At 45.4% G+C, this 12,239-nt stretch overlaps 1 protein-coding gene across 4 annotated transcripts in view; it reads right to left on the bottom strand.

Moving 5' to 3' along the window:
* Positions 1-12,239, bottom strand: part of LOC112258161 (GRAM domain-containing protein 2A-like) — a 68,983-nt gene that overhangs the window by 54,081 nt on the left and 2,663 nt on the right. The window contains exon 2 of one of the 4 annotated variants that reach the window (XM_042325572.1): positions 1,445-1,554. The exons of the other annotated variants lie outside the window; for them this stretch is intronic. The gene's annotated coding sequence lies outside the window, so the exon portion shown is untranslated. The remainder of the gene's footprint in view (positions 1-1,444; positions 1,555-12,239) is intronic. 4 annotated transcript variants of the gene reach the window in all.

Below are 12,239 nucleotides of genomic sequence, written 5' to 3'. Positions count from 1 at the left end.
AGCTGACACAGGGCAGCAGGTAGCCTAGCCGTTAGAACACAAGCTGACACAGGGCAGCAGGTAGCCTAGCCGTTAGAACACAAGCTGACACAGGGCAACAGTAGCCTAGCCGTTAGAACACAAGCTGACACAGGGCAGCAGGTAGCCTAGCCGTTAGAACACAAGCTGACACAGGGCAACAGTTAGCCTAGCCGTTAGAACACAAGCTGACACAGGGCAGCAGGTAGCCTAGCCGTTAGAACACAAGCTGACACAGGGCAACAGTTAGCCTAGCCGTTAGAACACAAGCTGACACAGGGCAACAGTTAGCCTAGCCGTTAGAACACAAGCTGACACAGGGCAACAGTTAGCCTAGCCGTTAGAACACAAGCTGACACAGGGCAACAGTTAGCCTAGCCGTTAGAACACAAGCTGACACAGGGCAACAGTTAGCCTAGCCGTTAGAACACAAGCTGACACAGGGCAGCAGGTAGCCTAGCCGTTAGAACACAAGCTGACACAGGGCAGCAGGTAGCCTAGCCGTTAGAACACAAGCTGACACAGGGCAACAGGTAGCCTAGCCGTTAGAACACAAGCTGACACAGGGCAGCAGGTAGCCTAGCCGTTAGAACACAAGCTGACACAGGGCAGCAGGTAGCCTAGCCGTTAGAACACAAGCTGACACAGGGCAGCAGGTAGCCTAGCCGTTAGAACACAAGCTGACACAGGGCAGCAGGTAGCCTAGCCGTTAGAACACAAGCTGACACAGGGCAGCAGGTAGCCTAGCCGTTAGAACACAAGCTGACACAGGGCAGCAGGTAGCCTAGCTGTTAGAACACAAGCTGACACAGGGCAGCAGGTAGCCTAGCCGTTAGAACACAAGCTGACACAGGGCAACAGTTAGCCTAGCCGTTAGAACACAAGCTGACACAGGGCAGCAGGTAGCCTAGCTGTTAGAACACAAGCTGACACAGGGCAGCAGGTAGCCTAGCCGTTAGAACACAAGCTGACACAGGGCAGCAGGTAGCCTAGCCGTTAGAACACAAGCTGACACAGGGCAGCAGGTAGCCTAGCCGTTGGAACACAAGCTGACACAGGGCAGCAGGTAGCCTAGCCGTTAGAACACAAGCTGACACAGGGCAGCAGGTAGCCTAGCCATTGGAACACAAGCTGACACAGGGCAGCAGGTAGCCTAGCCATTGGAACACAAGCTGACACAGGGCAGCAGGTAGCCTAGCCGTTAGAACACAAGCTGACACAGGGCAGCAGGTAGCCTAGCCGTTGGAACATAAGCTGACACAGGGCAGCAGGTAGCCTAGCCGTTAGAATACAAGCTGACACAGGGCAGCAGGTAGCCTAGCCGTTAGAACACAAGCTGACACAGGGCAGCAGGTAGCCTAGCCGTTAGAACACAAGCTGACACAGGGCAGCAGGTAGCCTAGCCGTTAGAGAGTTGTACCATTACCTAAAAGGTTGCTGGTTGGAATACCCAAGGTGAAAAATCTGTCGATCTGTCCTTGAGCAAGGCACATAACCGAAATTTGCTCCAGGGGTGTTGTCCTATTTTGGCTGACCCTGTAAAACAACAAATGTCACTGCACTTATCAGGTGTATAAAACTATTTTTTCCCAGAAGTATTTTTCTACACCCGCGATAACATCTCCTAAATATGTGTATGCGACCAATAACATTTGATTTGAGATGTAAATTGACCGAGAGCTGTGTTTAGTAAATGGGTTATCTTTAAAAGCTTCCAACCTACTTCACTTGAGGAGACCAGGCTTGCTAAACATAACCCGAAGCGCTCAAGTAGACCCTTGAATGTCCAACACAAGTACACTTCAACTCACTATTCTCCATTACAACGGGGCTCCCGAGTAGCGCAGCGGTCTAAGGCACTCAGTGCTAGAGGTGTCACTACAGACCCTGGTTCGATTTCAGGCTGTATCACAACCGGCTGCGATTGGGAGTCCCATAGGGCGGTGCACTATTGGCCCAGCGGCATCGGGGGTAGGCCGTCCGGGGTAGCCTAGTGGTTAGAGCGTTGTACTAGTAACAGGAAGGTTGCAAGTTCAAACCCCCGAGCTGACAAGGTCCAAATCTGTTGTTCTGCCCCTGAACAGGCCGTCATTGAAAATAAGAATTTGTTAACTGAATTTCTTGGTTAAATAAAGGTAAAATAAAAAAATAGGCCGTCATTATAAGTAAGAATTTGTTCATAACTGACTTACCTAGTTAAATAAATAAAAAATAGGAGATAATCAGAGATCTTGTCTATGTCTCTTTCGGACATTCAAGAGGTTGAGCCATATGGAACCTGATAACCTTTCAATAAGAAGGGAGACAGGCTTTACAGTACCGTGGGCTGCCATTGGTATGGTGTTGAGCTTCAGGGCCCATTTAACTTGACTTTACAGGCTACACACATCACCTGGAATGCAGGCTGCGGTATTCTTTCCTATTCAGCAGACAAAAACATGGCTCTGGGCTTATGACAATGACAGCTCAAAGAACCACGCAGTTCCTGAAACAAGGGTACCTGTGCTGAGACAATGGCAAACGTGAAGTCATCCAGGGGGAAAGAATGAGATCATTTGGAACAAAACCTATCTACAGTAAATCAGTGAAATGTGTAGTAAAACCGTACTTGTATTCGGCCGATCTGCAATTAGGCATGGAAACCCGTCATATAAAATAAATAATTTTCTAAAAAAGCAGAAAGACCGTTTACCTGAACTCACAAATCCTATTTACAGTGTTGTAATAATGACATTACTGATGCCCTAGTCATGATGACGGATGATTTAAAAAAAAAACTTCATACTACAACACACACACTATTGCTTAAAGGGATGATAAAGGTTATTAAAGGGTCACCCAAGTCTGTGGACAAGGTATGACTGTAATCACTGCTTTGGTTAGTTTCCCTGGCACTGTTCCACATGCTAACAGTTGAGCATTTTTGGCACAAATCCCATTCAAGTCAGGGGACCGATATTAGCATTTTCCGCGGCATCATGTCCAATTAATCCAAAAGTATCTCAAATTGATTGTGAAGCTCAACAACATCACTTATAGATATTTTTTTTTATAATGATGCACAATTTTTTTAAATATCGGTCCCATGACTTGAATCGGGGCTCCCGAGTGACGCAGCGGTCTAAGGCACTGCATCTCAGCGCTAGAGGCGTGCGTCACTACAGACCGTTGTTCAAATCCAGGCTGAATCACAACTGGCCGTGATTGGGTGGCGTACAACGGGCTCAGCGCCGTTCTGGGGAAGGCCGGGGAAGGCCGTCATTGTAAATAAGAATCTGTTCTTAACTGATTTGCCTAGTTAAATAAAGGTTAAATAAATAAATGAGATCTATGCCACAAATGCTGCATGAGAATCACATGACCCAAGGCCATTTCCATGTAAAAGGACCCATTCAACCCAACATGTGAATGAGTCCTTTCAAATTGGGTGTCAAATGAAAGCTAAGCTAAGCTATTATAATACTTTATACAGATCAGACAATAGGGGAAGCTATTATAATACTTTATACAGATCAGACCATAGGGGAAGCTATTATAATACTTTATACAGATCAGACCATAGAGGAAGCTATTATAATACTTTATACAGATCAGACAATAGGGGAAGCTATTATAATACTTTATACAGATCAGACCATAGAGGAAGCTATTATAATACTTTATACAGATCAGACCATAGGGGAAGCTATTATAATACTTTATACAGATCAGACCATAGAGGAAGCTAGTATAATACTTTATACAGATCAGACAATAGGGGAAGCTATTATAATACTTTATACAGATCAGACCATAGAGGAAGCTATTATAATACTTTATACAGATCAGACCATAGGGGAAGCTATTATAATACTTTATACAGATCAGACCATAGAGGAAGCTATTATAATACTTTATACAGATCAGACCATAGAGGAAGCTATTATAATACTTTATACAGATCAGACCATAGAGGAAGCTATTATAATACTTTATACAGATCAGACCATAGAGGAAGCTATTATAATACTGTATACAGATCAGAGAGGAAGCTATTATAATATTTTATACAGATCAGACCATAGAGGATGCTATTATAATACTGTATACAGATCAGACAATAGGGGAAGCTATTATAATACTGTATACAGATCAGACCATAGAGGAAGCTATTATAATACTGTATACAGATCAGAGGGGAAGCTATTATAATACTGTATACAGATCAGACCATAGAGGAAGCTATTATAATACTGTATACAGATCAGACCATAGAGGAAGCTATTATAATACTGTATACAGATCAGACCATAGAGGAAGCTATTATAATACTGTATACAGATCAGACCATAGAGGAAGCTATTATAATACTATATACAGATCAGACCATAGAGGAAGCTATTATAATACTGTATACAGATCAGAGAGGAAGCTATTATAATACTGTATACAGATCAGAGACGAAGCTATTATAATACTGTATATGCCAGTTTGGATTTGGCTTCGCTCCAATCACATCGAGAGCATAGGCTCACTCATCAACTCACCATCAGTACGACCAAGAATATGACTTTCGCGAAGCGGATCCTGTGTTCTGCCTTTCACTCAGGACAACGGAATGGATCCCAGCCGGCGACCCCAAAAAGCGACTTCGAAAAAGGGGAAAACGAAGCGGTCTTCTGGTCAGACTCCGGAGACGGGCACATCGTGCACCACTCCCTAGCATTCTCCTCGCCAATGTCCAGTCTCTTGACAACAAGGTTGATGAAATCCCGAGCAAGGGTAGCATTCCAGAGGGACATCAGAGACTGTAACGTTCTTAGCTTCACGGAAACATGGCTCACTGGAGAGACGCTATCGGAGACGTTGCAGCCAGCTGGTTTCTCCACGCATCGCACCGACAGAAACAAACATCTTTCTGGTAAGAAGAGGGACGGGGGCGTATGCTTTATGGTTAACGTGACGTGGTGTGGCCAAAACAACATACAGGAACTCAAGTCCTCAAGTCCTGATTTAGAATTCCTCACAATCAAATGTAGACCGCATTATCTGCCAAGGGAATTCTCTTCAATTATAATCACAGCCGTATATATTCCCCCCCAAGCAGACACATCGATGGCTCTGAACGAACTTTATTTGACTCTTTGCAAACTGGAATCCATTTATCCGGAGGCTGCATTCATTGTAGCTGGTGATTTTAACAAGGCTAATCTGAAAACAAGACTCCCTAAATTGTATCAGCATATCGGTTGCGCAACCAGGGCTGGAAAAACCTTGGATCATTGCTATTCCAACTTCCGCGACGCATATAAGGCCCTGCCTCGCCCTCCTTTCGGAAAAGCTGACCACGACTCCATTTTGTTGATCCCTGCCTACAGACAGAAACTAAAACAAGAAGCTCCTGCGCTGAGGTCTGTTCAACGCTGGTCCGACCAATCTGGTTCCACACTCCAAGACTGCTTCCATCACGTGGACTGGGATATGTTCCGTATTGCGTCAGACGACAACATTGACGAATACGCTGATTCGGTGTGCGAGTTCATTAGAACGTGCGTTGAAGATGTCGTTCCCATAGCAACGATTAAAACATTCCCAAACCAGAAACCGTGGATTGATGGCAGCATTCGCGTGAAACTGAAAGCGCGAACCACTGCTTTTAATCAGGGCAAGGTGACTGGAAACATGACCGAATACAAACAGTGTAACTATTCCCTCCGCAAGGCAATCAAACAAGCTAAGCGTCAGTATAGAGACAAAGTAGAATCTCAATTCAACGGCTCAGACACAAGAGGTATGTGGCAGGGTCTACAGTCAATCACAGATTACAAAAAGAAAACCAGCCCCGTCGCGGACCAGGATGTCTTGCTCCCAGGCAGACTAAATAACTTTTTTGCCCGCTTTGAGGACAATACAGTGCCACTGACACTGCCCGCAACTAATACATGCGGACTCTCCTTCACTGCAGCCGACGTGAGGAAAACATTTAAACGTGTCAACCCTCGCAAGGCTGCAGGCCCAGACGGTGTCCCCAGCCGCGCCCTCAGAGTATGCGCAGACCAGCTGGCTGGTGTGTTTACGGACATATTCAATCAATCCCTATCCCAGTCTGTTGTTCCCACATGCTTCAAGAGGGCCACCATTGTTCCTGTTCCCAAGAAAGCTAAGGTAACTGAGCTAAACGACTAGCACTCACTTCCGTCATCATGAAGTGCTTTGAGAGACTAGTCAAGGACCATATCACCTCCACCCTACCTGACACCCTAGACCCACTCCAATTTGCTTACCGCCCAAATAGGTCCACAGACGATGCAATCTCACCACCCTGCACACTGCCCTAACCCATCTGGACAAGAGGAATACCTATGTGAGAATGCTGTTCATCGACTACAGCTCGGCATTTAACACCATAGTGCCCTCCAAGCTCGTCACCAAGCTCGAGACCCTGGGCCTCGACCCCGCCCTGTGCAACTGGGTACTGGACTTCCTGACGGGCCGCCCCCAGGTGGTGAGGGTAGGCAACAACATCTCCACCCCGCTGATCCCCAACAGTGGTGTGGGGGCTGTGCTTTGGCAAAGTGGGTGGGGTTATATCCTTCCTGTTTGGCCCTGTCCGGGGGTGTCCTCGGATGGGGCCACAGTGTCTCCTGACCCCTCCTGTCTCAGCCTCCAGTATTTATGCTGCAGTAGTTTATGTGTCGGGGGGCTGGAGTCAGTTTGTTATATCTGGAGTGCTTCTCCTGTCCTATTCGGTGTCCTGTGTGAATCTAAGTGTGTGTTCTCTAATTCTCTCCTTCTCTCTTTCTTTCTCTCTCTCGGAGGACCTGAGCCCTAGGACCATGCCCCAGGACTACCTGACATGATGACTCCTTGCTGTCCCCAGTCCACCTGGCCATGCTGCTGCTCCAGTTTCAACTGACCTGAGCCCTAGGACCATGCCCCAGGACTACCTGACATGATGACTCCTTGCTGTCCCCAGTCCACCTGGCCATGCTGCTGCTCCAGTTTCAACTGTTCTGCCTGACTATTATTCGACCATGCTGGTCATTTATGAACATTTGAACATCTTGGCCATGTTCTGTTATAATCTCCACCCGGCACAGCCAGAAGAGGACTGGCCACCCCACATAGCCTGATTCCTCTCTAGGTTTCTTCCTAGGTTTTGGCCTTTCTAGGGAGTTTTTCCTAGCCACCGTGCTTCTACACCTGCATTGCTTGCTGTTTGGGGTTTTAGGCTGGGTTTCTGTACAGCACTTTGAGATATCAGCTGATGTACGAAGGGCTATATAAATAAATTTGATTTGATTTGATTTGAACACTGGGGCCCCACAAGGGTGCGTTCTGAGCCCTCTCCTGTACTCCCTGTTCACCCACGACTGCGTGGCCATGCACGCCTCCAACTCTATCATCTAGTTTGCGGACGACACAACAGTGGTAGGCTTGATTACCAACAACGACGAGACGGCCTACTGGGAGGAGGTGAGGGCCCTTGGAGTGTGGTGTCAGGAAAATAACCTCACACTCAACGTCAACAAAACTAAGGAGATGATTGTGGACTTCAGGGGAACACCCCCCTATCCACATCGATGGAACAGTAGTTGAGAGGGTAGTAAGTTTTAAGTTCCTCGGCGTACACATCACAGACAAACTGAATTGGTCCACCCACACAGACAGCATCGTGAAGAAGGCGCAGCAGCGCCTCTTCAACCTCAGGGGGCTGAAGAAATTCGGCTTGTCACCAAAAGCACTCACAAACTTCTACAGATGCACAATCGAGAGCATCCTGTCGGGCTGTATCACCGCCTGGTACGGCAACTGCTCCACCCACAACCGTAAGGCTCTCCAGAGGGTAGTGAGGTCTGCACAACGCATCACCGGGGGCAAACTACCTGCCCTCCAGGACACCTACACCACCTGATGTCACAGGAAGACCATAAAGATCATCAAGGACAACAACCACCCGAGCCACTGCCTGTTCACCCCGCTATCATCCAGAAGGCGAGGTCAGTACAGGTGCATCAAAGCTGGGACCGAGAGACTGAAAAACAGCTTCTATCTCAAGGCCATCAGACTGTTAAACAGCCACCACTAACATTGAGAGGCTGCTGCCAACACACTGACTCAACTCCAGCCACTTTAATAATGGGAATTGATGGGAAATGATGTAAAATATATCACTAGCCACTTTAAACAATGCTACCTAATATAATGTTTACATACCCTACATTATCTCATATGTATACGTATATACTGTACTCTATATCATCTACTGCATCCTTATGTAATACATGTATCACTAGCCACTTTAACTATGCCACTTTGTTTACATACTCATCTCATATGTATATACTGCACTCAATACCATCTACTGTATCTTGCCTATGCCGCTCTGTACCATCACTCATTCATATATCTTTATGTACATATTCTTTATCCCCTTACACTTGTGTCTATAAGGTAGTAGTTTTGGAATTGTTAGCTAGATTACTTGTTGGTTATTACTGCATTGTCGGAACTAGAAGCACAAGCATTTCGCTACACTCGCACTAACATCTGCTAACCATGTGTATGTGACAAATACAATTTGATTTTGATTTGATTTGACAGAAACTGGTAGTTCATCTCCTTGTGTTGTTGTCCTCCGGTGACAAGCTAGCTAGCTAAAATTGTCCATTTCCTAAATTAGCCATGGATGGAGATATGGATTTGAACTTGTGATTTTACTTAATTCTACATATTGATATTGATACATATTGATTATTATTTATTTTTTTACAATTAAAAATAAAATTGGCGCCGGAGAAGAAGGCTGATGTTTTACGTGTCCCCAACCGATTGCGTTTTTTGTTTGTTATTTCACATTGTTTGTAAATAAAAATAAAAACTTATTTTGCACATAATGTTGCCGCTACCATCTCTTATGACTGAAAACAACTTCTGGACATCAGGACTGCGATTACTCACCATGGACTGGCAGAATTATGTTTTTCCTTGAACGAGTCTGACGTGAATGATATACTGCTTTCTTGGGAACAGGCCCAGATCCCCGTGATTTGCGTGAAGAGGAGGCAGAGAAAAAGGGGCCGGAGGGTGGGCTGTCTTCTGAGAATTCGTAGGCGATTGAATAAACCCCCACTTCCTTCCATTCTGCTAGCAAAAGTTCAATCTTTGGAGAATAAAATCAATGACCTTTGCGCAAGATTAAACTACCAACGGGACATTCAAAACTGTAATATCTTATACTTCATGGAGTCGTGGCTGAACGACGACACTATCAACATACAGCTGGCTGGTTATACTCTGTACCGGCAGGATAGAACAGCAGCGTCTGGTAAGACCAGGGGTGGCGGACTATGTATTTTTTGTAAATAATAGGAAGTCTCGAACTAGTTCTTGCCTGAGGTAGTGCATCTCTTGATAAACTGTAGACAACACTATCTACCTAGAGGGTTTTCATCTGTATTTTTCGTAGCTGTTTACATACCACCACAGACTGAGGCTGGCACTAAGACAGCATTGAATGCATATGAGAGCACCAGCTGTTCCAGAAGACTGTGTGATCACGCTCTCCGCAGCCGATGTGAGTAAGACCTTTAACTTCTTCGATATAGGGGGCGCTCTTTTAATTTTTGGATAAAAAAACGTTCCTGTTTTAAACAAGATATTTTGTCACGAAAAGATGCTCGACTATGCATATAATTGACAGCATTGGAAAGAAAACACTCTGACGTTTCCAAAACTGCAAAGATATTATCTGTGAGTGCCACAGAACTGATGCTACAGGCGAAACCAAGATGAAATTTCAAACAGGAAATGCCCCAGATTTTGAAGGCGCTGTGTTCCAATGTCTCCTTATATGGCTGTGAATGCGCCAGGAATGAGCTTACACTTTCTGTAGTTTCCCTAAGGTGTCTGCAGCATTGTGACGTATTTGTAGGCATATCATTGGAAGATTGACCATTTTACACTACATCTACCAGGTGCTCGCTTGGTGTCCTCCGTCTCAATTATTGCGTAATCTCCAGCTGCGTGTATTTTTCCATTTGCTTCCGAGGAGAAACCCAACTGCCATGAATGATTTATCATCGAATAGATATGTGAAAAACACCTTGAGGATTGATTCTAAACAACGTTTGCCATGTTTTTGTCGATATTCTGGAGTTAATTTGGAAAAAAGTTTGGCGTGGGAATGACTGAATTTTCTGGGTTTTTTCTTAGCCAAACGTGATGAACAAAACGGAGCGATTTCTCCTACACAAATAATATTTTTGGAAAAACTGAACATTTGCTATCTAAAAGTCTCCTCATTGAAAACATCCGAAGGTAAATTATTTTATTTTAATGCTTTTCTTGTTTTTGTGAAAATGTTTCCTGCTGAATGCTAGGCTTAATGCTATGCTAGCTATCAATACTCTTACACAAATGCTTGTGTAGCTATGGTTGAAAAGCATATTTTGAAAATCTGAGATGACAGTGTTGTTAACAAAAGGCTAAGCTTGTGAGTGAATATATTTCTTTCATTTCATTTGCGATTTTCATGAATAGTTAACGTTGCGTTATGGTAATGAGCTTGAGGCTATGATTACGCTCCCGGATACGGGATTGCTCGACGCAAGAAGTTAAACAGGTCAACATTCACAAGGCGGCAGGGCCAGACAGATTACCAGGACGTGTAATGCGCTGATCAACTGGTAAGTGTCTCCACTGACATTTTCAACCTCTCCCTGTCTGAGTCTGTAATACCAACATGTTTTAAGCAGACCACCATAGTCCCTGTGCCCAAGAATACTAAGGTAACCTGCCTAAATGACTACCGACCGGTAGCACTCATGTCTGTAGCCATGAAGTGCTTTGAAAGGCTGGTCAAGGCTCACATCAATACCATTATCCCAGAAACCATAGACCCACTCCAATCTGCATACCGCCCCAACAGATCCACAGATGATGCAATCTCTATTGCACTCCACACTGCCCTTTCCCACCTGGACAAAAGGAAAACCTGTGTGAGAATGCTATTCATTGACTACAGCTCAGCGTTCAACACAATAGTGCCCTCAAAGCTCATCAACAAGCTAAGGACCCTGGGACTAAACACCTCCCTCTGCAACTGGGTTCTGGACTTCCTGACGGGCTGCCCCCAGGTGGTAAGGGTAGGTAACAACACATCTGCCACGCTGATCCTCAACACAGGGTTCCCTCAGGGGTGCGTGCTCAGTCCCCTCCTGTACTCTCTGTTTACTCATGACTGCACGGCCAGGCACAACTCCAACACCATCATTAAGTTTGCCAATGACATAACAGTGGTAGGCCTGACCACCGACAACAACGAGACAGCCTATATGGAGGTGGTCAGAGACCTGGCTGTGTGGTGCCAGGACAACAACCTCTCCCTCAATGTGATCAAGACAAAGGAAATTATTGTGGACTACTGGAAAAAGAGGACCGAGCACGCCCCCATTCTCATCGACAGTCTCGAAGAGGGCACGACAAAACCTATTCCCCCTCAGGAGACTGAAAAGATTTGGCATGGGTCCTCGGATCCTCAAAAGGTTCTACAGCTGCACAATCGAGAGCATCCTGACTGGTTGCATCACTAACTGGTATGGCAACTGCTCGGCCTCCGACCGCAAGGCACTACAGAGGGTAGTGCGAACGGCCCAGTACATCACTGTGGCCAAGCTTCCTGCCATCCAGGACCTCTATACCAGGCAGTGTCAGAGGAAGGCCCTGAAAATTGTCAAAGACTCCAGCCACCCTAGTCATAGACTGCTCTCTCTGCTAACGCACGGCAAGCGGTACAGGAGCGCCAAGTCTTGGTCCAAGAGGCTTATAAACAGCTTCTACCCCCCAAGCCATAAAACTCCTGAACATCTAATCAAATGGCTAAACAGACTATTTGCATTTCCCCCCTCTTGTACACCGCTGCTACTCTCTGTTGTTATCATCTATGCATAGTCACTTTAATAACTCTACCTACATGTACATATTACCTCAACTAACCCCGCACATTGACTCTGTACCGATACCCCACCTGTATATAGTCTCATGATTGTTATTTTACTGCTGCTCTTTAATTACTTGCTACTTTTATTTCTTATTCTAATCAGTATTTTTTTAAAACTGCATTGTTGGTTAGGGGCTCGTAAGTAAGCATTTCACTGTAAGGTCTACATACACCTGTTGTATTCGGCGCATGTGACTAATACAATTTGATTTGATTATAATGGCAATTCTGATCCAACCAT

This window comes from Oncorhynchus tshawytscha, linkage group LG01 (assembly GCF_018296145.1).
Source record: "Oncorhynchus tshawytscha isolate Ot180627B linkage group LG01, Otsh_v2.0, whole genome shotgun sequence".
In the NCBI taxonomy this organism is placed as follows: Eukaryota; Metazoa; Chordata; class Actinopteri; order Salmoniformes; family Salmonidae; genus Oncorhynchus; species Oncorhynchus tshawytscha.
This window is presented reverse-complemented; position numbering and strand designations above follow the sequence as displayed.